The 27,615-nt window shown below is 39.9% G+C and overlaps 2 long non-coding RNA genes across 3 annotated transcripts in view; one reads left to right on the plus strand and one right to left on the minus strand.

The window, feature by feature from the left end:
• LOC122555292 overlaps window positions 1–1,434 on the minus strand; it is a 54,534-nt gene extending 53,100 nt beyond the window's left edge. Inside the window, exon 1 of the long non-coding RNA XR_006313225.1 lies at window positions 1,309–1,434. This is a non-coding gene — a long non-coding RNA (uncharacterized LOC122555292). The remainder of the gene's footprint in view (window positions 1–1,308) is intronic.
• On the plus strand, window positions 952–27,353 carry LOC122555291. 2 transcript variants are annotated; one of them, XR_006313223.1, is made up of 3 exons: window positions 1,500–1,592; window positions 25,633–25,702; window positions 26,534–27,353. It is a non-coding gene; the product is annotated as an uncharacterized LOC122555291 (long non-coding RNA). The 2 variants fall into 2 exon arrangements; XR_006313224.1 differs by lacking the exons at window positions 25,633–25,702; window positions 26,534–27,353 and adding an exon at window positions 25,479–25,584 and having other exon boundaries at window positions 952–1,592.
• The last annotated feature ends 262 nt before the right edge of the window (window positions 27,354–27,615 follow it).

The raw sequence follows: 27,615 nt of genomic DNA on the forward strand, positions 1-27,615 counted from the left end.
GTCCCACCCCCACCCTCCTATTTACCCCTCAGCCCCCTTTGCCTCCGCCTCATTCCTGATGAAGGGTTTATGCCCGAAACATCAACTCTCCTGCTCCTCGGATGCTGCCTGACCTGCTGTGCTTTTCCAGTGCCACACTTTTCGACTCTAATGTAACTGAGTGACTTGCAGGATTCTTTAAAAAGCAATTAAGTGTCAAACATAATGGTGTGGCCTGAAAGAAACAGACCAAATTAAATAAGAAAATGGAGAACATTAGTATAAAACAGTTGATTTTTTACACCATTGATAATGCTTTATGATCACTTTACTAGTACCAGCTGGCACCACTACAGTTTCTAATTTATATCAATGTCCTGGATTCAGAAACACAATACAAAGTGGTCAAATTGGAAAACGATACTAAACTATGAGAGGCAGTAAAAGCAAAGGACAGAGCTCAGGGGTTACATAAAGAATTAGACAAAAGTAGATGAAATTTAATACAGACAAGTACACTTAGGAAGAATCAAAAAGTGACACATACATAGTTTGTAAAGGATGTTGAAACCATAACAAAGCTGAAAGACACCCAAGAGTTCAAACAGTGTTCAATCAATGAAAAGTGCAATCAACAAAACTAATAAAATGTTGAATTATATGGGCAAAACAGTAAAATACAGATGAGAGGTGTTAATAATCAAGCTGCATGTAGTGAGACCAGACAGGGAAAACAAGATAATTCAGCAAGTCACAAGAAGGGCAATGCATAACAAGTTTGCGTCAGCTAGGGAGGCAGTGGCCTAATGATGATTGATATTCCAGAGCCCCAAGGTAAAATCAATAAAAATCTAAAATTAAAAGCTGGCCAAAATGGTGTCCATGTTTGTTGTAAAAGCAAACCAATCTGGTATGCTAATTGGTTCTAATGTAGTGAAAGAAATTTGCAGTTTTACGTGACCTGACCTCTATGTGACTCCAGGTCCACAACAATGGCCAGTGCTGTCTGGAATGGCTGAGGGAGCCGATCAGTTCAAGGGAGATCAGAGATGCGCAACAAATGTCAGCCTTGCCAGAGATACCAACATCCCATCTCACATCGCGGCATACCATGAAGTTGTGGTGTTACGGTTTACTTAATGCATTGCATAACTTTCCAAGAATAGCAAGGTAGACACTTCTTTTTGACTCAACAAAAAGCTAGCAGGTACAACGGATGTGCGGACCATTGAACATAAAGACAATAAAACTATCCCTTTTAGCAAGTTAAAGTGATTTAAAACATTTCACGTGTGATCTCTCCAACATTTTTCTAAAACAAAACTTAACTTGTTTGTGAAAAGCAGATGTGGGTTGTTTCCAAGGAACATACATTACAGTATCAGCTACAGGTACGTTTTTTTCTGTGTGCTACAACAGCTTACGCATAGACAGCTGTTGTACGTTCGAATAGGAAGGGCATTTAACCTACTTTGCCTTCTCTCTCTCTCTCTCGCTGTGAGAGGAAATCTTTGTCCCGCCCACTGTTGGCGACTGAGCAGCTAAACGGAGCTCTCAGGGAGCGGAAGAGTATATAACGGAAAGTCAGGCCGTTCTGTTCTTCCTTGAATTTAGTAAGTGTTTACTTTGTCTTTACCAATCGGGTGTTTAAACCCGGGCGGGAGAGGGTTGGGTGGGGTTTCTTGTTAACTCGCTTTTCACCGTGACTATTATTAAATCTCCTTTTGCTAGCTTCGCTGCTTTAGAACATTAACTAAGTGAAATTAATATTCTCCTTCCTGTTTTTTTTTCACCATTGGCCCCTTTCATTTCTCATTTTGATTTCCCTGTTTGCTGCTACGGAACCCTCGGTTAATTTTTCCGTCTCTTTAAATATCTGTTTTTATCATTCCAATGTTAGATGTTGCTCGTCTGGTTTTTTGTGAGGCAGTTAATCCTTCTTACTCGTGTACAGTTTAACTGCAGTTCTCCAGCATCTCGTATTAAGTATTTTACAGATTCCAATCTGGGGAGTAAATATGTTTTGCTCATCTCAGTAGCGAGTACAATCGTGGTTGTTTGTTTTAGTCAAGGTTAAAAATCACACAACATCAGGTCATAGTCCAACAGGTTCATTTGGAAGCACTAGCTTTCGAAGCACTGCTCTTTCATCAGGTCTGTTGTGAAAACCCCCGACTGTGTCCTATCGGCGATGATCGGAGGAAGGAATTCATAAGTCACACAGCAGGGAAACAGACCCTTTGGCCCACCTCGTCCGAGCCAACCCCATTTGCCAGCATTTGGCCCATATCCCTCTAAACCCTTCCTATTCATATGCCCATCCAGATGCCTTTTAAATGTTGTAATTGTATGTGCCCCCAGCACTTCCTTTAGCAGCTCATTACATACCTACACCACCTTGGAAAAAGTTGCCCCCTCAGGTTCTTGTTAAATCTTTCCCTCCTCACCTTTAACTTGTGCCCTCTCATTTTGGACTCCCCAAGCCTAGGAAAAATACCTTGTCTATTTACCCTATTGGTGCTCCTCATGACTTTAGAAACCTCTAAAAGGTCACCCCTCATATTCTAATGCTCCAGGGGAAGAATGTCCCAGCATATTTAATCTCTTCCTAGTTGCTCAAACCTTGCAATCCTGTAACATCCTTGCATATCTTTTCTGAACCCTTTTAAGTTTTACATCTTTCCTTCAGCAGGGAGACCAGAATTGATCACTGTATTCCAGAAGTGGCCTCACCAATGTCCTGTACACTGCGACATGGCATCTCAAGACTTGCCCTCAATGCACTGATCCATAAATGCTGCCTCCTGTTTATTGCCATCTCTGACTGTGTTAATATAGTAGTCATTCTGCACTTTACCTGATCTGTTTTAACTTAGACTTTTAAGACTCCCTTCCCCTCCCCCCAGGTCTTTGCATCTATGAATATAACACTTGATCAATATTAGAGCCTTCATTTTCTTTTCAAATCCCTATATATCATGGCTTCTCTCTGACTCTTAACTTTCCAGAACAGTGTCCAAATTCTGCCTTGCTCGCAATATCTTTTGTATGGCCCTGTCCTTTTTGTGGTTCATGTATCGTTATTTATTTATTTATTGGCACGTGGGTTAGTAAACTAACATTTATTGCTCATCCCTAGTTGCCCTTGAGGATTCTGAGTGAGTCACCAGCTGGGACTGCTGCAGTCCAAGGGGTGAAGGTATACTCTCAATGCTGTAGGGAGGGATTTCAGTAGTTTTACCCAGCAATAGTAAATGAACAGTAATTTGTTGTTCCAAATCAGATCTTAAAAACCAAGTGCTGGAGGAACTCTGGACTGGCAGCTTCTGTGGAGAGAGTTGATGTTTTATGTCCAACATGATTCTTCAGAACTGAGGAGAGCTAGAAAATATTTTTAATGCTGTTACCGATTTGTGACAGTCGACAGGCAGGACGCTAGAAGAACACAGCAAGCCAAGCAGCATCAGGAGGTGAAGAAGTCAATGTTTTGAGTGTAACCCTTCAGGACTTGGGGTAGGGAGCAGGGTAGTGAAGTGGAGATAGGTGGAGTCAGGTAGAGGGTACAACCTGGTTGGTCAATAGAAGGAGTGAATCTGGTTAGTGGAAGGGAGGAAGTCGGGGGATGGGAAGGGAGGTTATTTGAAATTGGCGAACTCAATGTTGAGTCCTCTGGGCTGTAGGCAGTTTGAAATTGAAGAACCCGTCATTAGCTTGCAAGCCATCATTTCCACTGAAAGCCTAGTGTAGTGCTCCAGTGAAACCCAACCCAACACAAACTGGAAGAACAACTCATTTTCTGCTTAGACACTTCGCAGTCTTCTAATCTCAACATTGAATTCAGCAATTTTAGATTAGAAACATGGTCCTCCAGTTTGATTACACTCCCTCACTGCCCCACCCTTCCATCCTATTTGAGTGTGCTTTCAACAGCTGACCTATTTTCCAGTATTAACACTTATTCTGCATCTGCATCATTTCTCTACTGGTGTGAACACACTATTTTCCTTTTTGTTCTGGGCACCTTCACCATCTGTTCTACTTGCTGCTCTCCAGCACATTTTGCTTTTTTCCAGATTAGATTAGATTCCCTACAGTATGGAAACAGGCCCTTTGGCCCAACAAGTCCACAACAACCCTCTGAAGAGTAACCCACACAGATCCGTTTCCCTATCCTTTATTTTACCCCTGAATACTGCACCTAACACTATGGGCAATTTAGCATAGCCAATTCACCTGACCTGGACATCTTTGGATTGTGGGAGGAAACCCCACGCAGACATGGGGAGAAGGTGCAAACTTCACACAGTCCCCCGAGGCAGGAATCAAACCCAGGACCCTTGCGCTATGAGGTAGCAGTGCTAACTGGTGAATCACCGTGCTGTCCCATGGGAGCACTAGAGCAGATTTTCAATGATAATGATGGCTTGCAAACTAATGATGGGTTCTTCAATTTCAAGAATCTGTAGTATTTTGCTTTAATTTGAGTTCCAAGTCTGATGTATCTCTTTGGGAAGTTGCTAATTGTTCTGCTCCCATGCATCTACTGCTCCTGTCATTCTAGACAGTAGAGATTGTGGGTTTGGAAACTACTATAACAGGAGCCTTGAGTTACTGCAGTGAATCTAGCAGATGGCACACAATGCCATCACTGCATCAATATTGAAGGTGATGGATGTGGTATCAATCAAGTGGGCAGCTTTGACCTGGATGTCAAGCTGTTTAATGTTCTTGGACAGTACCAGGAAAGTGTAGAGTATTCCATCTCCCTCCTGACTTGTACCACCTTTGTGGTGAATGGGTAATGCAGAAACAGAAGTTGAGTTCCTTACTACCGAGTTCCTAGCCTCTGGTTCACTCTTATAGCAAAAGTATGAATATGGCTGATCCAGTTCAGGAAGTTAGCAGTTATAATGCCCACTGATTGTCAAGGGGCAATAATTAGATTCTGTCATTGGAAATGGTCATTGCCTAGTATGTGTGACATGAATGTTATTTACCACTTGTTATGGAGCAGACTAAACTCCTGCAAATATATCAAAGAGACTGCCTAGACCCTAACTTTTTATTCAAAGGCATTCATAAGGTGCTGCGTTCAAGATATTATTCAGTTGGTCACACTATTTAGTTTTAAGCAAAACATGCTGTATTATCCTCAGTTAAAATACAAACAAAAGAATTTGGAATAATGAACTCTATTGGAAAGCTTATCATTGGTCTGTTTACATGCCATATGACTCATCTGTCCAAGTAGTCCATGCCAACCATGATCCCAAACTAAACTAGTCCCTCCTGCTTGCACTTGGCCCATATCCCTCCAAACATTTCTTATTCATGTACTTCTGTAAATGTTTTTTTAATGTTATAATTCACCTGCATTAACATTTCCTCTGGAAGTTCATTCCACACAAATCAGTGTTTTTGTTTTTTAAAACCGAAAAGTTGCCCCTCATGTCCTTTTTTAAAAATCTTTCTCCTCTCACATTAAAAATATGCTCATTAGTCTTGATATTCCCCAATCTAGGGATAAGACACCTGCCCTTTAACCTTATTGATACCACTCATGATTTTAGAAACCTCTATATATAGTCGCCTCTCAACCTCCTATGCTCCAGTGAAAGAAAATCCCAGCCTATCCATCCTCTCCACATAGCAGTATAGGACCTTCAGCCCTTGATGTTGTCAGCCTTTTCTCCTACTCGAAGATCAGACTAACCTATTTACTCTTCATTGTACTAACTTCCATGTGCCTATCCAAGAGTTGCTTAAATGTCCCTATGTAGTTGACTACTCCTGCTGGCAGTGCAATCCATGCATCCACCACTCTGAGTGAAAAAACAAAACCTACCTTTGACATCTCCTGTAAACCTTCCATCAATTATTATGCCCCCTTGTGATAGGTGTTTCCACCATGGGGACAAAGTCCCTAGCTCTCTGCTCTATCTATACCTCTCAACATCTTGTACACCTCTATCAGGTCACCTTTCATCCTTCTTCACTCCAGTGACAAAAGCCCTAGCTCCATCAACCTTACATCATAAGACATACCCTCCATTCCAGGCAGCATCCTGGTAAGTGTCCTCTGCACCCTCTCTAAAGCTTCCATATCCTTCCTTTTGAAGAGGCGACCAGAACTGAACACAATATTCCACGAGTGGTCTAACCAGGACTCTATAGCTGCAGCATAACATTGAGGCTCTTAAATTCAATCCACCTGCTAATGAAAACCAACACACCATAACAGCCCTATCAACCTGGGTGGCAACTTTGATAGATCTATGGACATGGAACCCCAAGATCCCTCTGTTCCTCCACACTGCCAAGCATCCTGCCTTTAACTTGAATTTTGTATTCAATTTCTACCTTCCAATGAATGACTTCACACTTTTATAGGTTTATAACTCAAAACCTCCTTTCCTGATGATATCTTGGTAAATTCTTATAAACCCTCTTCAGCTTAATAATATCCTTTCTATAACAGTGACCAGAACTCCAGAAGAAGGCTCCCCAATAACATCTCCAGTCCTATGTTTAAAAGTCTGAGCAATAAAGGCAAGCATATTGAATACCTTCTTAACCATCCCATCAAAGAAGTATGTACCTGAACTCCTAGGTCTCTGTTCTACAACCCTAAGTTTGCCTTAGTTTGTTTTTGCAAAATGTAATACCTCACATTTATCCAAATTAAACTTACCTGCCATTCTTCAGACTTTGACCTGATTGATCAAAATCTCTTTGTAATCTTAGATAGCCTTCTTCACTGTCCACTACTACTAATCTTGGTGTCATCCAAAAACATACTAACAATGCTTTCTATATTCTCATCAAAATCATTTATATAAATGACAGACAAAAGTGGACCCAGCACCAATATCTGTGGAGCAATGCTGATCACAGACCTCTAGTCCAAAAAAACAACTCAACGTCATTCTGCCTCCTGCCATTAAGCTAGTTTTGAATCCAATTGGTAAGCTCAAGGTTATTGAACTACTAAACAGCAAACTGTTACAATATAGTAACATTCAGTACACGGACTCTTGGCAAAGACAAAGTCAGGAAAATGGATTGTCTCACATGCAATTCTGGTGGAGAGAGAAGACAGCTTCCACAGCCAGTACATCGGGCACCATCTGAGGAGCAGGACAGTGATGTTTCTGGCATAAGCCATTCATCTTGAAGGGCTTATGAGAAGAATAGAATTGTTACAGTGTGGAAACAGGCCCTTCGGCCCAACAAGCCCACACCGACCCTCGAGTATCCCTGAACACTGTGGGCAATGCAGACACTGGGAGAATGAGCAAACTCCACACAGACAGTCGCCCGAGGCTGGCATTGAACCCGGGTGCCTGGTGCTGTGAGGCGGCAGGTCTAGCCACTGAGCTTCACAAAACGTCGACTTTTCTGCTCCTTGGATGCTGCCTGACCTATTGTGCTTTTTCCAGTGCCATACCTTTTTGATTTCAGGTGGGAATATCTCAAGCTCATTTCAATTACCCAAACAAAGGAAAAACATTTTGATGTTAATGAACAGAAACACATTCAGGAAATATTAACATCTCTGAACAAGTTGATTAGAAAAGTAGGTTAATACTTTAAGCACCATCAGTTCATATTTACCTCTTGTGGTGCATTGGTAGAGTCCCTACATCTGGATTAGAAATGTGTAATAATATCAGTTAACAGGTTGGTTAGGAAAAATAGATTAAATAGCATAAACTCAGGAAATATTGTAAAGGTTGTTTTGGCCCTGTGACCGTATCGCTACCATTGAACTAGAAGGCCTGGGTTCAAGTCCCACCTGCTCCAGGATTGTGTTGTAACCCATCTGAACAGGTTGATTTTATAAATATCTCTACTCAGGCAATGTTTGTGTTGAGACAACACTAGATGCCATTATATATTAACATGGAATGTAAGCATCTACTGGCACTACGTCTTTCCTTTGGCTGATATAGCAGATTATGCTGCTTGACTTCAGTTGAATCACTTCAGCTATGTGTACAAACTTCAGCAAGAAAGCAAGATTCTGAATTTGAAAATTTCATAAAACAGTTTCAAAGGGGTGGCACGGTGGCTGAGTGGTTAGCACTGCTGCCTCCGTACCAGGGACCCGGGTTCAATTCCAGCCTTGGGTGACTGACTGTGTGGAGTTTGCACATTCTCCCTGTGTCTGCTTAGGTTTCCTCCAGGTGTTCAGGTTTCCTCTCATAGACCAAAGATGTGCAGATTAGGTGGATTGGCCATGTTAAAATTGCCCATGGTGTTAGGTGCATTAGTCGGGGGTAAATGCAGGGTAGGGGAATGGGTCTGGGTGGGTTACTCTTCGGAGGGTCAGTGTGGACTTATTGAGCCCAAGGGCCTGTTTCCATACTGTTGGGAATCTAATCTACTAGTGAGAGAGACAAATGTAATTTCTGTATCTGCAGAATGATTTAGTCTCAAGTATGCTCTTGAACACCAATCACTGTAGAAGTTTTGACTGATCTTCGTAGCTTGTCAGTATAATATCTTTGTGTCTCAGAGCTCTATGAAGGTTCAGTAACACATATTTTATTTCAGATGGTAAATATTAATATTGCACCAACTCATTGTTTGACCTGTGGAAAAGATTTTTTGCCTCCTTGTTTACTTCATAGTCAGGCTTTTCAGAAGAAGTAAAAGGCTTATCCTTGGAAATTGACATTTGCGCTGAGTGCTAACAAAACGTAGCCAAAATCAACAATGACTAGTTATTTAGTGATCAGAGAGATACTTGCTTCCTGGACTCTAATATTTTTCTGGCAGTGGTTAAAATGCTTTCATTATAAAGCGACCAATAGGTTTACACTTGAAGGTGCAGGAGGCAGCTGCTTGGACATTAGGTTACCTGCTTCATTTCTAGCTGTTGGCACTCTTGAACCAACAAGGTCATTAGTCAGACCAGTTATTGAACAAATTTTAGAAATCTGTAAGCAATTGTTTGCCTTTCTGTCACATCAACTGGTACTTTACAGTACACCACTGGATCATAGTAATTAACTTTTATAATTTTGCATTGCATTATGGGTTGGCTTCCACCTTGGTTAATCAGAGCAACCCAACAACAATTTGCATTATAAAATGTGTGAAGGCATAGAGGATTTTGAATATTTATCAGGACAATACTGCCATCACGCTATTTCAGAGCAAGCACATTGTAAACTGCACAGAAATGTAAGTACACGAAGTTCAGTATTTTCTATCAGTTGGAATTCTTTTCTTTTTAGAAGTGTTCTTAATTTTATTTGAAGGAAGCACGAGACAACTCATTTGCAAGTGTGTATTTTATAAGATAAGCAGTAAAACATGCATGTCATTGTGCAGACTATTGGTAGTACAGGTAGTTCTCGGTTAATGTGTTCTGGCAGCGCAATTTGCTAAGCGTCGCTGAGGAATTAAGACCAGGAATTTTGAGAACTCTTATCTCCTTTGCAATAATACGATTCCAGTGGTGATCGTTCTGCGTGCTTCATTTTGCGCATATGCAGGTGTCAGCGCCGATCTTCATGTCGTTCTGCACGTGTGTTGACATGAACAGCTTTCTGTGAGAGGTACTGTACAGAGAGCAGCTTTCTGAGAGATACATTGAGCAACGTCCTGTGAAAGGTACACTGCTCCTAGAGTCTCCCTTTTGAAAAAATAGAGGGGCATAATGACAAGAACGTTAGCAAGAAGAGTCCTCGTGATAACATTGTATGTGATGATCACAAAAGAGAGGCTATAATACGAAGGGAAGCTAGATATTATAAAGAGTTTTGAGCGTAAGGAGAGAATATGATATTGCTCACTTAACAGGAATACGGGAGTCGATCTTGCACATCATGATGACCATAATGTCCCTGCATTTAGAATATTTTTTTCAATATTCTGTGTTAAATTTACTTTTGTTTAACTGATAAATATGATTTATCAGGCTGTGTTATACTTTGTCTTAGACTTTTGGGTGATGTTTGAGCGATCGTGAGTGATTTTCTTTTTGCTGGTCTGCCCCAACCCCATTTTTCCCACAGGCCCCATGATTTATATTAAGTGATTTTCTTTTTCTATTAAGCGAGGAAAGCAACTACAGCATTATAGAAGAACTGCCTGCATGATGGTTAAATGGAACCAAAAACATTAGATTGAGCGTTCTTTATAGCTGAATGCTTGTATGAGTATCAATGAAGGAATGCTTTAGATGAAGTTTTGCAACACAACACATACTCCACTACTGTGTGAATATTCATGTTTGGGTTTAAAAGTACTTCAGCAGCAGTGTGAGAAAATAATGATAATATTGGCAAAATAGACTTCTGGTTGGGGTGCCTGAACAAAAGTCATTTCTATAATCTATATTTTTGTTGCTACAAATATAACTTTATCCTTGTTGCAATCTGTTAGGCGTACCTGGAGTATAAATTACCCAGGGTGGGAAAATTGCGGGCAGCTTTCCCCTCATACATGTGGAGTATGTCACATTTACTATATGCCCATTGGCTCAGAAAGAGTTAAATTATCCTCATGAGTTCTTTGGCATTGTTGTAAATTGCAATGTGGTGTTATATGTATCTGAATCTAAATGCTGTACATGGCTACGTAAGTGGACTTGGGAGCTTTTTTTTTCATGTGGTGCTATTTGTTTGGTCATTTAGTTTTGTTTTCATAAACACAAAGAGATTATGTCACTGGACGAGTAATCCAGAGGGCCACAGGCTAATAAAATGGAAACACTTTTAAACTTTATCACAGTTGCTAATGAAATTAAAGTTCAATTTAAGAAATCTAGAATTGAAAGCTAGGCACAGTAATTGTGACTGAAATTATCATTTAAAAAGAACTGTTTCACTAATGTCACTTTGGAGAGGAAATGTATTATTAACACCCAGTCTGGTAAACCTGTTTCTCTGGATGCACAGTAATGTGGTCATCTCTTCATTCCCCTCTGAAATAAAAACAGAAATTGCTGGAAAATTTCTGCAGATCTGGCATTATCTGTGGAGAGAAATCCCCTCTGAAATAACCTAGCAAGCCTCCTCTGTACAAGGGAAATTGGGGATGAGTAATAAATACCATTATTGCCAGTGACGACAAGCTACCATTTTAAAAAAAAATATTTTTGAAATAAAATTCTCCAAGGTGCTAGGCTGGATCAGAATGCAATTATTTATCAAGAGGATGTTGCTTGAACTGGAGGGCTTATCTTATGAGGAGAGGTTGACTGAGCTTGGACTTTTTTCATTGGAGAAAAGGAGAAGAAGAGGGGACCTAATTGAGGTATACAAGATAATGAGAGGCATAGATAGAGTCAATAGCCAGAGACTATTTCCCAGGGCAGAAATGACTAACACGAGGGGTCATTGTTTTAAGCTGGTTGGAGGAAAGTATAGAGGGGATGTCAGAGGCGGGTTCTTTACACAGAGAGTTGTGAGAGCATGGAATGCGTTGCCAGCAGCAGTTGTGGAGGCATTGGGGACATTTAAGAGACTCCTGGACATGCATTTGGTCACAGAAATTTGAGGGTGCATACATGAGGATCAGTGGTCGGCACAACATCGTGGGCTGAAGGGCTTGTTTTATGCTGTACTGTTCTATGTTCTATGCTATTAATTGTATTTTTCATAAACCTGCCTGGGTTTACTGGTTTCTGCCACTTGTCAAATTCTTTTGTTGTAACTTGATAATCTTTCCAGATGCATATTGCATGCTTGCATATGGGAAGAAAAGCAGAATTTTGCTTCATAGCAACACTTCTGGAATAGAAGCTATGTATATTCTGATGTCCATTGTCAAATTTTAAAGAAACAAAGTATTCAGCTGCCTCAGTTAGTGTGACTATAACCCGTCTCTATTAGTAAACAATTGATTTTCCTTTATATTATTGTTGAAATTATCTGTCCACTGAGGTGAAGATGATAAAACGCTTCTCTCTCTCTCAATTCTGCCAGTTGAGAAGACTGTCTTGCCACACCATACGGTTGTTCTCTCATTAGACAGGCAACTAGTGATAGTTTAACCTGAGGGTCACCATGCCCCAGGCGATGGGAGATCTTGAGACGGAGACTCCTTTGTGGTAACCTTAGTTGGTGTGGGAATTGAATCTGTTATTGGTATCACTGTGCACTGTAAACCACTTGTTTAGCCAACTGACCTTTGCCAGCTAATATGAACTGGTTGATCCTGCATTTTTTTTTCCTGATCTTCATACCTGTCATGTGTACAAAGTCATATGTTCCAATTTTGAGGAGAAATTGGCACATCACTTTGAATATAGCCTAGCTATTCAGCTAAATTTAATAAGTCTGTTGAATTGGGCTAGGTAATTAGTGATATGATTTAGGTACTTGTCATGTTTTATCTAACAGAGAATTTAGAACTAGAGATTATTGTTTAGAATTGGGGATCATTCAGTTTAAAACAGATGGGGGCAATTTTTTTTTCAGAGGGCTGTGAGCCTTTGCAGCTGACTTCCTGAAATGATGATGGAAGCTGAAGTGTTGACTTTCTTGAAGGCAGAAATAGACAGATTCTTGTTAAGCAAGGGAGTGAAAGATTATCAGGGCTAAGCAGGAATTTGAGTTACCATGATCTTATTTAACAGTGGACAAAGTTTGAGAAGCTAAATGGCTTGTGTCTGCTCGTGATTCATGCATTTGTGGATGTCTTCTAATCAACTTGCTCAGATGTTATGATACACCTCCTGGAGTTGGTGAAACTTGAGCCCGAGCGTCTTGGCTCAGAGGCAGTATGACTGTGCCAAAAGAGCCCTTCGTGTTTGTATGTATGATGCTGTTATCTGTGTCGCCTGCAACTATTAAACTGGCAGCAAAATATTAATCATCTAATGTCAAAGCTACACGTTTTGTGAAAATTGGTCAAATTTCACAGGGAAACTGTGACAGCCACATATTGTCGCTTACAAATACTTTAGATTGTTGAATGAGCTAGATCTAAAATATACATATTTGAAAGCAATCCAAGCCTTCAGATATGACAACATTCTAGGAAAATGCTGGTTTAAAAGTTCTGCAGAAGCATGTGTTTTGTTATTCCTCCTCCAACATCCCCACCATTAGACAGTGTAAACTAGTTCTTTTTCATCTTTAGGATAAATTTGGAGTTTCAAGGTTTTCAAAACATTAACTCAAATGAAGCATGTAGTATGTTTTATTTTATTTGGAGGGGGAAAATGTGACCGTATGGCATAATTTTTAAAGCTTCATGTTTTGATATCTTTTAATCTTTGTGATAACTGGCACTTCAAGTAAAAGTTTATGTTCTCTCAAGTTGTGCTGCCTTTGCCCTTCTCAATGGTAAGGGTTGTGGATTTGGATGGTGCTGTTGATGGAGGTTTGAATTACAAGTGAATCTTATTGATATATCTTTTAATCATGTTGTAATGCTTGTAAAGGTGGTAGATGAGAGCAGTCGAGCTGGTTGTTTTGTCCTGGATGGTGTCTCTTTTTTTTATTCTGGAGTGTTCTTGGAGCTGCAAAGGCATGTGGTGAGTATTTCACTGCACTCCTGACTTGCTCCTGTAAGTTCTCCTGGAGTTACACGAACAGCTGGTTATGACCATGATCGTAATCTTGAGTATAATTCTAATTAGTCTTTCTGCATTGTGCTGGAAAATTACAAAAACAAGGGAAAATTTTGTTTAAAAAAGTAGAAGATTTAAGCAAATGAAAAGTTAATGTTTCCCCAATGACCAGGAGAGTGAATGAAAGATGTTTGCCAAAACAGATTTTCGATGATAAATAGAGCAGTTCTACCTTTGTTACATAGACATTATTTGAAATTTGCCAAATAGAAGTGATTCTCCTTCATTGTTTCCTGAATTAATCTAAAACTAAAAGCTTCTAGGAACTACAGACCACCTCTGGTGCTGCAAGTACAGGGCAGTAGCGGTCTATATCGCCTTACCCTTGTTCCGACTCCCTGATACAGCACCCTTTTTATTGAAGGGGTTAATAAGAGTTCAATATCAAGCGTTTCCTCTGGACGATGAGCAGTGCTTTTGGAGGAGTGCTTTGCTCATTAGCAATGAGGTGTGGATTGGTAGTGGGAGAGATTCTGGCCAAAGGGAAGGCTTTTTTAGGTTAAAAACCAGTGCTGTTTGGAAGCTTGCACCCACATCTCCCCCCTTACTTCGATCCAAGGCCCCAAGGGATCCTGCCATATCTGCCACAAATTCACCTGCACCTCCACACACATCATTTATTGCATCCGCTGCACCCGATGTGGCCTCCTCTATATTGGGGAGACAGGCCGCCTACTTGCGGAACGTTTCAGAGAACACCTCTGGGACACCCGGACCAACCAACCCAACCACCCCGTGGCCCAACACTTTAACTCCCCCTCCCACTCCACCAAGGACAAGCAGGTCCTTGGACTCCTCCATCGCCAGACCATAGCAAAACGCCGGTTGGAGGAAGAGTGCCTCATCTTCCGCTTAGGAACCCTCCAACCACAAGGGATAAACTCAGATTTCTCCAGTTTCCTCAATTCTCCTCCCCCCACCTTGTCTCAGTCAAATCCCTCGAACTCAGCACCGCCTTCCTAACCTGCAATCTTCTTCCTGACCTCTCCGCCCCCACCCCACTCCGGCCTATCACCCTCACCTTGACCTCCTTCCACCTATCGCATTTCCAACGCCCCTCCCCCAAGTCCCTCCTCCCTACCTTTTATCTTAGCCTGCTGGGCACACTTTCCTCATTCCTGAAGAAGGGCTCATGCCCGAAACGTCGATTCTCCTGTTCCTTGGATGCTGCCTGACCTGCTGTGCTTTTCCAGCAACACATTTTCAGTGATGTTCCAACTACCCTCAACTTGTATTTTTTATTCATTCATGGAATGTGAGAATCACTGGCTAGGCCAGCATTTATTGTTCATCCCTAATTACCCAGAAGGTAGTTAAAAATCACCCATCGTCAGATCAGGTAAGGATGGCAGTTTCATTAAGGACACTAATGCATTTTCCTGACCATCAACTCTCTGAATTCCAGATTTTTATTGATTTTGGAGGTGACGGTGTTGAACTGGGTTGTATAATCTGGTGTTGTGTGATTTGTTTTTAGATTTTTATTGAATTCCCATTCCACCATCTGCCATAACAGAATGCAATTCCTAGAACTTTACCTGCATCTCTGGATTAACAGTTCAGCAATTTAATAATACTAGGTCAATGCCTCCCCTTTCCAGTGCCTTCATGAGAAAATGGGCAAATTACTATGCTTTATCTGTGAATATGCTGCCATTCACTTATGAAATATATAATTAATAGTTAATCTGTCTTGCTTTTTACACTGAAGAGCCCCGGCAATTATGAAACACTGTCTGATCATCTGCTTGTGTGCAATTCCCAAAGTACTTGGCTGACTGATCTGCTCAGTCCATCCATGCATCAATGGATTTGGATGCAGATTCTTTGCCTGCCCTTCTTGGCTCACTGTAGTTCTGCTCCTCCTGAGTTACACGGTTGCAGTTTCAAGCCCCACTGTAGCACTTCAATGCTATCCTGAGACAGTACCATATTGTCAGAGGCCCTATGTGCCTGCTCAACTGAATGTAAAATATGGCACAGCACTATTCAAAGGGTACAATGGAGCTTTTCTTTTGCAGTACTAAATCATCAATGATTACCATGAAAACACATTCATCTTGCCAGTAATCTTAACTATAGGCAAAATAGCTGCGCTATTGCCTATAAATGAGTGAATAGACTTAAGAAGTACTCAACTGGCTGTGTAATGCTGAGGATGTGAAGGGTGCTATGTGAATACAACTTTTACTCTTAATTTCTTTCCTTCCTTTTCCCCTAATTATATACTTTTGCATTGATAATGGTTTAGTTCTTTGCCGTGCTGGGTGACTGTTAGTTTTATCAAGCTTCTTTTCTCCGATATGTATCGACAGAAAATGATAAATGTTATAATTTTGGTCACCGTTTATTTCCCAATCCATAAATGCATTTGTAATTTGGTTTTCTAACATTGTTATATTTTCTCGGAGAAAGTGAGGACTGCAGATGCTGGCGCTCAGTGTTGAAAAGTATAGCGCTGGAAAAGCACAGCAGGTCAGGCAGCATCCGAGGAGCAGGAGAGTTAACATTCTGGGCATAAGTCCTTCATCAGGAATTTTAGGGGAGGGGGGTTGGCAGGTTGGATCTGGGATGATGGGGGAGGGGAGGGGAGGAATCTGTTGAAATTGCCGTTGATCTTGTGGTTGGAGGTCCCAAGGCAGAAGATGAGCTGTTCTTCTTCCAGGCATCCGGTGGCTTGGATTTGGTGGTGGAGGAGACCCAGGACTTGCATGTCCTTGGCAGATTGGGCGGGGGAGTTGAAGCTGACTTTGAAAATGGAAGCATGAGGCTATTTATTAAACAAGCATTCTATCTGTTACCTTTTTTTAAAAAGGTCAAATTTAACAAGACAGTTGGCCATATAGCAAGCTATTAATGCAAACAAAGTAAATGTTGATCTTTCAAAAGCCAACAACTTTAGTACCTTGTTTTGGCAACCTCCAGTTAGCTTCAATTGTGTAGCACAACAGTATTGAAAAATATGAAGAATCATACTGACAACACATTAAATAACAAGAGCTTATGTGAGATTTGTCATTTTATTGCTCAATTTTGTTATCCACGAAACGGGTTTATGTAAAGTTTAGAAATCTAGAGATATATGCAAGAATGTATTTTAGGAGTTTTTTCTCGTTGGAATTTATGTAATGTGTAGTCATTTGATTTCATGATTAATTTCTTTTTAGTGATTTTGGGGAAATTTTGGATTTGCCTTCACCATGTTTTTGTGGCAGAGGTGGGCAATTCACCAATCAAGTTCACAGTGGTTGTCCATACAAAGTTCTTTTCAGTCAAGCACAATCTGTCTTTTACAAATGCATTTACCACCCTTAATATACTGAAACCTCTCTGATTGCAAGTTGATTTTTCTCACTTCTCACCCCAGTCTGGTAGTGGTGGAATCTTAGAAACAAACTGACCTGTAGTTAGAAAGGAATGTCCTGTATGCTTCTTGAACAAGGGTGCCATATGTGCCATTCTCAAACTTTCTGAATTCTATTCCATATCAAGGGAGTTCAGAAGTCTATGGCTAGCTTTAACCACCCTCTGCTAATTCATGTTGTCAATAGGACCTGAAAGCAAAGCTTGCTGCTTTGTTACCTACATTTGTTATCTCTTTAATGTGTTCTTGTGGTGCAGTGATAGTGTCCCTACCTCTGAACTAGGAGAATTGGGTTCAAATCCCATCTACAGGTGTTTGAAATAACATAGTGGTTTGATTTTAATAATAACTTCCCTGTCTCCACTTCTTCTTTTTGCGATCTGGTTTGTAATTCATCAGAAGTAGGACACTTATCCACTCTGGGCAGAGCATTAATTCATAATCCAGTGGAAAACAAATTCAATTTTTGGGCACTATTTTTGAATATGCAGATTTTTGTCCTGAACTGCAAGCTAAATAGAACCAATAAACATGGGTACATGTATCAGCAAATGGATATTTATCTGAATTCTGTAATTTAGGATTATGAATAAAGACTTCTGTTTTTTTTAAAATGCTCCTTGATTTCTCCTGTGGATTCTCAGCTTTCATCTCAATACTGATTGGCTGTGTTCCACCATTTTGGCTGGCATCACCTGCTGCTGTGTAATGTCTAAGTGAGCCTTAAAGCTCTTTTAGAAAGACACTGGTAGCCTACTGAGTATTAATATCACCTGGTATGCATTTAGTCATGCAGAGCACAAAATCATGGATTTGATTCCCAGCTGGAGCTGATGTAGTTTGAAATATGCAAGGTTAGTAGTTAAGCATTAGAATTGGCCTCGATGTTTGGATTAGATAGAGAAGAAATAACTAATATCCCTTCTCCCAAATCAACACTGTGACCTCGCTCTGAAAGGTGTTGGTGTGGATATGTTTTTAGGAAATGTGTTGACTTTAATAGCAGCAGTAATGGATTCTGATCAGAATTGGAAACCTTGGCTATTTTCTATGTATATTTGCCAGTGATGAAGGCAAATTGACAAGCCTTCAAGTATTTGATTATCTGGTATTTGAGTTCTGTGTACAGGAATGCTTTTGCACGTTTGGTAATTGGATGAGTGTAAGTCTACCCATGCAAATGACCCTGAGCTTCCATTTGCTTGCTACCTCAACACACCACCCATGTTGTCAAGCTAACATTTCTGTCTCAGGCCTGCATTGTTCCAGCTCAATGCAAGCTGGAGAAACAACACTTCCTCCTCCCACCCAGGTACTTGTTTTACAGCCATCAAGATTTTCATTGAGTTTAATAATTTCAGAGCATCAATACCTTCTCCCTTCATGTTTGTTGTCCAGCCCCACACACCCAAATTCTGTTTTCTCTAGCACAGTCAGCCCATTTTCATTTGTTTCTGCTTTGAATGACCACCTGCTCAGCACTTATTTTTCTCCCAGCTTATCAGGAATTCTTTATTGTCCTTTTTTTCTCTCTCACTTGACACCATCGCCGCTTATTGAATTCACCCTTTCCACACCCTACTATCAGCTTAAATGCCACTGTTTCCCAGCTGCTTTCCGGAAAGGCACTGGACTTGAAACTTTTTTTTCTCTCCACAGATGCTGCCTGACTGGCAGAGTTTCTCTAGCATTTTATTTTCGTGAGAGAATCTAGCCCCCACCTCTTGGCATTTAATAGTATTACTATTACTTGAATCCTCAAGTATCAACATTGAGTTTAATTTTGGTCAATCGGCCACAATAACACTGATTATAAGAATAGAAGACATTAGGAATTTTGCAGTGAAAACTCATCGCCTAACTCCAGAACCTGTTTGCCATCTGCAAGGTACAAATTAGGAGTGTGACAGTGGCATCAAAGCGCAGTGGTTAGTACTGCTGCCTTTCAGTGCCAGGGACCTGGGTTAATTCCAGCCTAGGGTGACTGTCTGTCAGTGTGGAGTTTACACATTCTCTGTGTCTGCGTGGGTTTCAATTGGGTGCTCTGGTTTCCTCCTACAGTGCAAAGATGTGCTGGTTAGGTGGATTGGCATGGAAAAAAAACCCTATGCGGGGTTACAGGGATGGGGTGGGGCTATGGGCCCGGTTTCAATGGTCTTCGAAGGTTCGATGCAGACTTGATGGGCTGAATGGTCTCCTCCTGCATTTGGGATTCTACGACAGATTACTTTTGATTCTATGACAGATGGACACTTGCTATATAGGTTGCAAAAGGAGATATTGGGGCAATTGATCTTGTGTTTGATACAAGAGGCATGTGGATCATCATAAGTGAGATAAAACTTGGGGCTGAGTCCACTAAAGGGACCAGTACCGCAGTGGAGCAACTCAAATCAAGGATGAAAACTCAAGGGTTAGGAGCTCATGTATTGAAGCTCTAGGGGATGACAAATGCAGGGAGGAATGAAGCTATGGAGGGATTTGAAAATTAAGGATGGGGTTGTTAATGGGCTTGTAAAGGTATTGCTTTACTGGACGCAAGCCAGGTTGTGTACAGTGCTAATGGTTGTACAGTTACGGACATGGGCAGCAGAGTTTTGGATGACCTCCAGTTTATATAGACTAATGTTTTGGAGAGTGGCTAGGTGTGTATTGGGATAGTCAAAGCTAAATTTAACAAAGGCATGAGTGAAGGTTTCAGCAGTAGAGGAGCTGAGAAGCAGAGTGGGGAAATGTTGTGAGGTGGAAATAGGTAGTATTAGAAATGATGTAAATATCTGATTTGAAATCTCAGCACGTCAAACTTTGAACAGTTTGGTTCAGCTTTTCAAAGAGAGAGTCAAGATCATCAGACATAAACAGAAGGAGGCATTTCAGCCCATCAGATTTTCTCTGCAATTCATTAAGGTCAAGGTTGGTTTGATGATCCTCAAGTCCACTTTCCTGCCTTTTCCCCATAACTCTTGATTAGAATTTGTATATCTCAGACTTGAATTTGCTAAATGACCCAGCCTCCATAGGCCTCCAACGGTAAAGAATTCCACAAATTCATTAGAAATCTTTCCTCCTCTCTGTCTTAAATGTGTGATTTCTTTTGCTACAATTCTTTCTGGAACTAGACTATCCCATCAGAAGAAACAACCTTTCTGCATCTATCCTGCCCTGTCCTCTAAGCATCTTATGTTTCAAAAATGTTGCCTCTCATTATTCTAAACACCAGTGAGTACAGGCCCAAACTACTCAACCTCTCTTCATAAGAGAGTCCCTCCAAGTCTAGGATCAGCTTAGTTTACCTTTCCCTGGACTGCCCTCAATGCCAGTATGTCTTCCCTTTAAATAAGAAGCACAAAATTGGTCTCTGTATTTCAGCTGTTGTCTGACTAGCACAAGGCTTCCATATTTTTATACTCTCTTCCCTTTTGAAATAAAGGTCAACATTCCATTTTTCTTCCCTATTGCCTGCTGAACTTGAATGCTAGCTTTTTGTGATTTAAGCACAAGGACTCCTAACTGTTTCTGTGTTGTAGCTTTCTACAGTCTTTCTCCATTCAATGAATCACAGAGGGTTGGTCTGTAGGTACAAGTAATTAGGAAGACAAATGGAATTTTGCCCTTCATTGCTCAAGGGATTGGATTTAAAAGCAAGGTGGTTATATTGCGGCTGTACAGGGCGCTGGTGAGGCCACACCTGGAGTACTGTGTACAGTTTTGGTCTCTTTATTTGAGAAAGGATGTACTGGCAGTAGAGGAGGTGCAGAGGAGGTTCACTAGGTTGATTCTGGAATTGAGGGAGTAGGCTTATGAGGAGAGGTTGAGTAGACTGGGATTATATTCATTGGAATTTAGAAGAATGAAGGGGGAATCTTTATAGAAGCATATAAAATTACGAAGGGAATAGATAAAAGAAGTAGAGAGGATGTTTCCAATTTTGCTGCTCCTCGGATACTGCCTGAACTGCTGTGCCCTTCCAGCACCACTAATCCCAAAAAAAAGATGTTTCCCTTGGCAGGTAAAACTAGGACAAGAGGGCACAGTCTCAAGATTAGAGGAAGCAGATTTAAGACTGAATTGAAAAGTAATTTCTTCACCCAGAAGGTTGTAAATCTATGGAATTCCTTGCCCAGTGAAGTAGTTGACAGTACTTCAGTCAATGTTTTTAAAGCTAAGATTTTTTTGAACAATAAAAAAATGTAGGAATACGGTGAGAGTGCGGATAAGTGAAGCTGAGTCCCTGAAAAGATCAGCCATGATCATCTTGAATGGAGGAGCAGGCTTGAAGGGCCAGATGGCCTACTCCTGCTCCTACGTCTAACGTTCAATGAAATAGATGGCTGAGGAATAGTGTTTGTGGTGAGGACTACATAGATTGACTTGTTGGCCTTCCAGTATTTAATGGGTTGAAAAGTATTTCAATTCAGTGCTGGATATCAGATAACCATTAAGGCGATTTTGGAAATAGCCAGGGAGTCAAGATAATAGTAATTGTCCAAGAAAAGTTAAACACTTACTGACTATCCATTCATATGTGGAAAGCAAGAACTAGACTGTCTTCCTTTTGACAAAAATAATGTAAATGTGGAATTAAATTATTAGGATCCTTTGAATTTAATAATGAGTTAAACCTCAAACTTCAATGTGTGACTATTTAAAATTCTGCATGTACTGATTGAAACTAGTCACAAATTGTGCAAATAGATGTCTTTGTAGGTTGAAATTCAGATAACAAATGATCCCCTAAAGAAGGGAGATTAAGTATTTTAGAATGATGGCAAAACAGCTGAGAATGACCAAGTTCACTTACTCTCTGCTCATTCTAATGAATTACAAATAGCGATTTTTTTTAAAGAAAAGAAAGCAAATTTAAGTTTTCTACATTTAAAGCTAAAGAACTTGGCTGACCTCCATAATTCTGCTCATTGTGTGTTAACTGTTTTAATTATGTTTAGGGAGTGGGCATAAACTGGGATTTCACCTGATCATAGAAACATTTCTGATCTACCTGAGACCTTCTGGGACTGGTGGTGCTGCAGGAGCCCACATTACCTCCATCCATAATGATTTTAAAATTTAATTTGAATTTTTTTGTTAGTGACCCATGTTAACTTGATTTAATAATTAACTTTTAAATCAAAATGCATATAATGAGACACTGGAAACTGGTGTAGGATAATTTTCACAAAGTTTCATTATACTGTGGAGCAGAATATCCCTTTTCTAGATGGGTAATGATTTTTATCGATGCGATACTGGCTTTATTTGCCTCCTGATGAGGGTTATGATCAAGTTTTCAGATGATAGAAAACTCCATTGGAAAATGGGATGTAGGAGGGCATAAAGAGGCTTCAAAGAGTTAGACATTTTAAGTGTGTTGACAACAAGATGATAGGCTACAATGTGCTCTTTAATAGACTGATGACTGAATTGCCAGTTGGCCTCATTCCAGAAAGTATGTGGGAGTACAGTGTTACTGATAGAAGCGGAGGTGGCAAGCACTGTTGTCCAAAGATCAGTTCTAGGAAAATGCTGTTGACAATTTGCATAAATGATTTGATTTTTAGAATAAAAAATATCACTTCTAAATTTGTGGTGGCAACAAGTTTGAGGGTATTAATAAATTTGCAGAATATGCAAATACTGTATGTCACAAAGTTTAGCACAAATTAGTAGGAAGATAGTGGGGTTATGCATTGCTGAAAAGGACAAGATTTAGGCTGCATGGAGGAATGAAGTGTGTGATTACAAATGCACTAGTCCCTAAACATTATGACACAAATCAGCAGGGCCTTTTTATTTTTAGAAAAGCAAAACAAAGCACTACACTTACTTACCAACCCTAGAAATAATGCTGGACCTAAGTCAAACCTTGGTTAGACTGCACTTAACATGCTCTCATGCTTGCCATTTTATACAAAATATATAGAATGTGTGCCAAGATGAATGTCAAGTTGATGACAGAAGATTATATTTTACATACGGGAAAGAATTAACCTTCATGGAAAAAGACCAAGTTGAGTGACAGTAGAGTTGTTTTCAATTTGAAATGTTGAATAGGTGCAGAGGGAATACTTCCTCTTCTAGTAGGAGCATAACTAGGGGCCATAAATCTAATATACAACAAAGGCAATTGTGAATTCAGAAGCAATGTTTTTACCCAAAGAACATGAGAATATGAAGCTGGGTGCTGTAGGAAATCATTGAAGTGAATGTGTTAATTTTCTTTATTAAGGGAAAAGTAAGCAAGCATTTGAAGAAGGAGGGAATGGATTGTTGTGATGCCAGATTTAGATGAGGTTTTAGGAAAAGGTTTTAGTGGAGTATTTGTTTAGAATGTTTCCATGCTATATATTCTCTGTAATCGTATGAATGACAGAAACAGGAAAAATAAAGCATTTTATAAAGATCGACCATTTAAAATCTCTCTTCTCCATATTTTAATGTTGTAATAAGTGTGGTCAAGAAGTCTATAAAAGCTAGTACACAGATGCAAAAATAAATCAGAAAAGTTATTGGAATATTGTTTGTTAATTCCTGGAGGTCAAACGCTAAAGTGGTACTTCAATTGCATCAGTCCTTCCTGACTGGAGTGTGAGACTTAGTTCCTTGGGATTAGGAACCCAAAACTGTGCTGTGGAGCAATTGCTGTGAAGTGGGGTTAACCTGGTTAGCTCTAACATGACTGGCATACACTAGCCAGAAGTGTCTCTGTAGTTTAAATGTTTTACAACTCAGAAAAATGTATTGTTTAACAAATTATAATACAAATTCAACCAATGATGCCAGGGCTTAACGTGTTAATTTTGAGGGCAGATTGTATAATAAAAGGATGATGGGTAATCTAGCCATGATATTTAGTATGATGCAGAAATTTGAGAGTAGATCCAAGAAAATAGTTTCTTCAGTGGGCAAATCTAGAATGAGGCCGTGATTCAGAAATTCTTCTTTAACAGAAAAGGCCCTTCAGCCCATTGAGTAACCACTGACATAACTATAGCTAAAAGTACACTAATCTCAATTTCCTGTATTTATTTTATAATCCTTGAACGCTATGAGGTTTGAAGTGGTCATTCAAATGGTTTTAAGGTTTCTGGCCTCTCTACCTTTCCATGCAATGCATTCCAGATTCCCACCACTTGCTGTGGTGAATGTTTGTTTGTTTGTTTGTTTGTTTTTTTTCCTAAATCCCTTGTCCTTCAACCTAAAACTATAGCCTCTTGTGATTAACTCCTCAACCAAGGGAAACAGCTGCTCTCTATTCACCCTATCCATGCCCCTCAATCTTCTACACCTCAATCATGACTCCTTCAGTCTTCACTTTTCTGAAGAAAATAATTAGAGGCTTTTTGGTCTGACTTGATAGCTCAATTTCTCCATCCTAGGCAACATCCTGGTGAACCTCCTTTGTACCCCCTCCAGTCCTATCACCTCTTTTTTGAAGTGAGCTAAACAGAACTGCATGCAGTACTCCAGTTATTGTCTGACCAACACTCTGTACAACTCCAACATTACTTCCTTGCTCTTGTACTCCATGCCACGGCCAGTGAAAGCAAGTGCCTCATATGTTGCCTTAACTGTATTCACATACTCTGTGAGCTTCCCGGATCTGTGACTAATTACCTCAAGATCCCTGTGTTCCTCTAAGCTACCCAGTGTCCTGTCATTCAATAGATACTCCCTTATTGTTTCTTCTTCCAAAGTGCATCACCTCACACTTATCAAAATTAAGTACCATCTGCAGCTGCTCTGTCCATTTGACCAATCCATATATATGTTCCTGTAACCTACAACCATCTTTGCTATTAATCACTCTATTGACCTAGTGTGATGTGCAAATTTGTTTAACATTCCCCCTACATTTTTCATATATCATTTAAGTATATAACAAGCAGTAAGGGTCTCAATACTGATTCTTGTACACTGCTGGACATTGCCCTCCTTTCATGCATACACAGCCTTCTACCACTACACTTTGTGTCCCATTACTAAGCCAGTTTCTGATCAACCATGCCAAGTATCCATGAATTCCAATGTGCTTTACTTTTCTCAATCCGTCTCCCATGTGGGACCTTGTCTAAAGCTTTGCTAAAATCCATATAAACTACATCAACTTAACTTCTTCCATCCACAAGCTTGATCACCTTTTCAAAAAAAGTTCTAACAAATTTGTTAGGCATGACCTCCCTCTGACAAAGTCCTGCTTACTATCCCTAATTAACCCATGCCTTTCCACGTGGGCATTAATTTGCACCTTCAGTATTTTCTTCAAGAGTTTCCCTACCAGTGTTGAAGTTGGCCTCGAATGATTGGTTTAATCATTTTGGCAAAATTCATGCTCAGGAGAATAGAAATCAAGGACCTTGTTTTTCTTCCAAGCCCCAAAAAGGCTGTGGATATTGTCAATTATAATTTTTCAAGAGATTTTTAAAAAATTATTGAGGGATATGGAGGAGATTTGGGTCAATAGAGTTAGGGCACATAATCAGTCTCCTGACAGAAAAGCAGAAAGGTCTCTAGGGACTAAATGATTTAATCTTGTTTCAACCTTAGGACAATACTGTATGGAAGGAACAGTCTTGTGCTTGGACTAAGAGGAATTTTTTTCTTTTGGAGGATCCAGAGGGCAGAACTATATGTTTTTGTTTACAAAAATAAGTACTCAATAAATTTAAAATAAATTTAAAATGTTTTTTTTTCCTTCTAGCTATCTAGCCATCCAAAAGGCAGTGTGATTATATAGTCTTATTTTGGATGGACAATTCAAGTAAGATTAAGTAAGTTATTGAATTTGACTAAAGCTGTTGATTTCAGAAATGAAGTGTAAATGACCGAAATCTTTAAATTTGAAAGCCTTCTCTTTTGATTGATATTACTAGCTCAGAAATATTGGAAAAATATTTTAACCTTGAATCACTATAATTACAACATTGTTATGTATTCAGTTAGTAAGTTGAGTCTATACAGTGGCATGTTGACAGATGGCTGATATAGCCAGCCAAGCATCAACCTAATCTGTCTATGTTAACGGTAAAGAAGTAATAATTGGCTAGAGGATTCCTTTTTCAAGATTCACAGAAGCAGGTTATTCAACAATTTGTCTCTAATGGGTTCTACCCTGCCTGCATTGACTTAATTCATCAATTTTATGTGGGAGCCTTTTTATGTGGCAGCAACAAAATTAGAAATATGTTGAGCTTGCCTGGAAAATACTTCTCTTCTAGCACCACAAAGCACTATGCTTGGTAATGGCAAATGGATATGTCTAGCTACCAACACTATGTTGAAATTGGGATCCTACAGTAAAATCATGGTGAGCTTTGACTGTAGATTGAGCCACACAGAACAATTGTTGATTTAACAGGGGTACCATTGTTGCTTTGGAACATTCTACATATGCAAATATTGGCGTGTTTATATTTTTTGAACTGTTGCCCAACAGAAGAGGTTCTCTTTTATGCCAAGCAAGGTCAAGGTTCCTGTTTACAGTAATGCACTTTGCTTTCAGAATAAGAGCAGTAGTCACTTGTAGAATGGTTAATCTGGTAGATATGTGGATCTATAGATAGAAGAAATTGATCAAAATGAATTTTTTGTTTACATTGCAGTAAGAAAAAGGCAATTAGAAACACTGGTAATTCCTGCAAGGTGAGTGACAGGAATTGCTCTGAACCATTGACCATTTGTCATTAGAACACTGATATTTCATGATTGAAAAATGTTAGTTTTTTAAAAATGTTTCATTTAAATGCTTACTGTGACCTTAAAAATTGCAGTTAGAGCATGTGCTTTTTAAGCAGCATTTCTCATGGTAAAAGTGAGATAATGTACAGTTGACATGAGAGGTTGTCAATACAGAAGGATTTCAAATAGTTTTGGGAAGTATCTCAATGTGTAGAGGAAGTGAAACAAATGGAGTAGTTGAGAGTGAAAATAGTATTTGTGAGGATAGTTGTTACTTACGTCACTTTTGTGATGGTGAATGAGGTACAGAACTGAATGTACAAAGGCTTTCAGATAGAAAATTTGGAGTGCGTATATCAAGTAGTTGGAAATTTAGATTTGTGGCTGGAATGGAGTGGAAATAATTTATATTTGAGGTTAGTAATAGATATATTGGTCTGTTGATTATATAGCGAATAGATAGTGGAAAGTTGACGTTTAGTTGAATACCAGGAATGAGAGGGTGGGCAGAGTAATATTTATGCTAGACAATTGCTATCTTGGATAGATTCTAACCACTGCTTCTTGACATTTCAATGGCATTGCTATCACTAAAAGGCCCACTATCCACATCCTGGAGGGTTCCATTTACCACAAATTGAACTGAACAAGCCATATAAACATGTGGCTACAAGAACAGGTCAGAAGTTAGGAATATTGCAGCAATATACCGGCCACTACAGCGGACAGCTGAAACTGACAACCGGAAGCGGCAGGGACAGGCCACTATAAATGCCGGAGGAAACACCACAGAAGCGCTTCACAGGAGGCTCCCAAGCACTGAGGATGTCACCTAGACAGGGGACGAAACGTTTGCAACAAAAACTTCCAGCTCGGCGAACAGAACCACAGCAACGAGCACCCGAGCTACAAATCTTCTCACAAACCTTGAAGGTAACTCTGTGCCGGACTTCCTAAACAAGGCACAAGACCGTAGTGTAATGCAATGCTCCCCATTTGTCTGGAT

This window comes from Chiloscyllium plagiosum, chromosome 12 (assembly GCF_004010195.1).
Source record: "Chiloscyllium plagiosum isolate BGI_BamShark_2017 chromosome 12, ASM401019v2, whole genome shotgun sequence".
NCBI classification, from domain to species: domain Eukaryota; kingdom Metazoa; phylum Chordata; class Chondrichthyes; order Orectolobiformes; family Hemiscylliidae; genus Chiloscyllium; species Chiloscyllium plagiosum.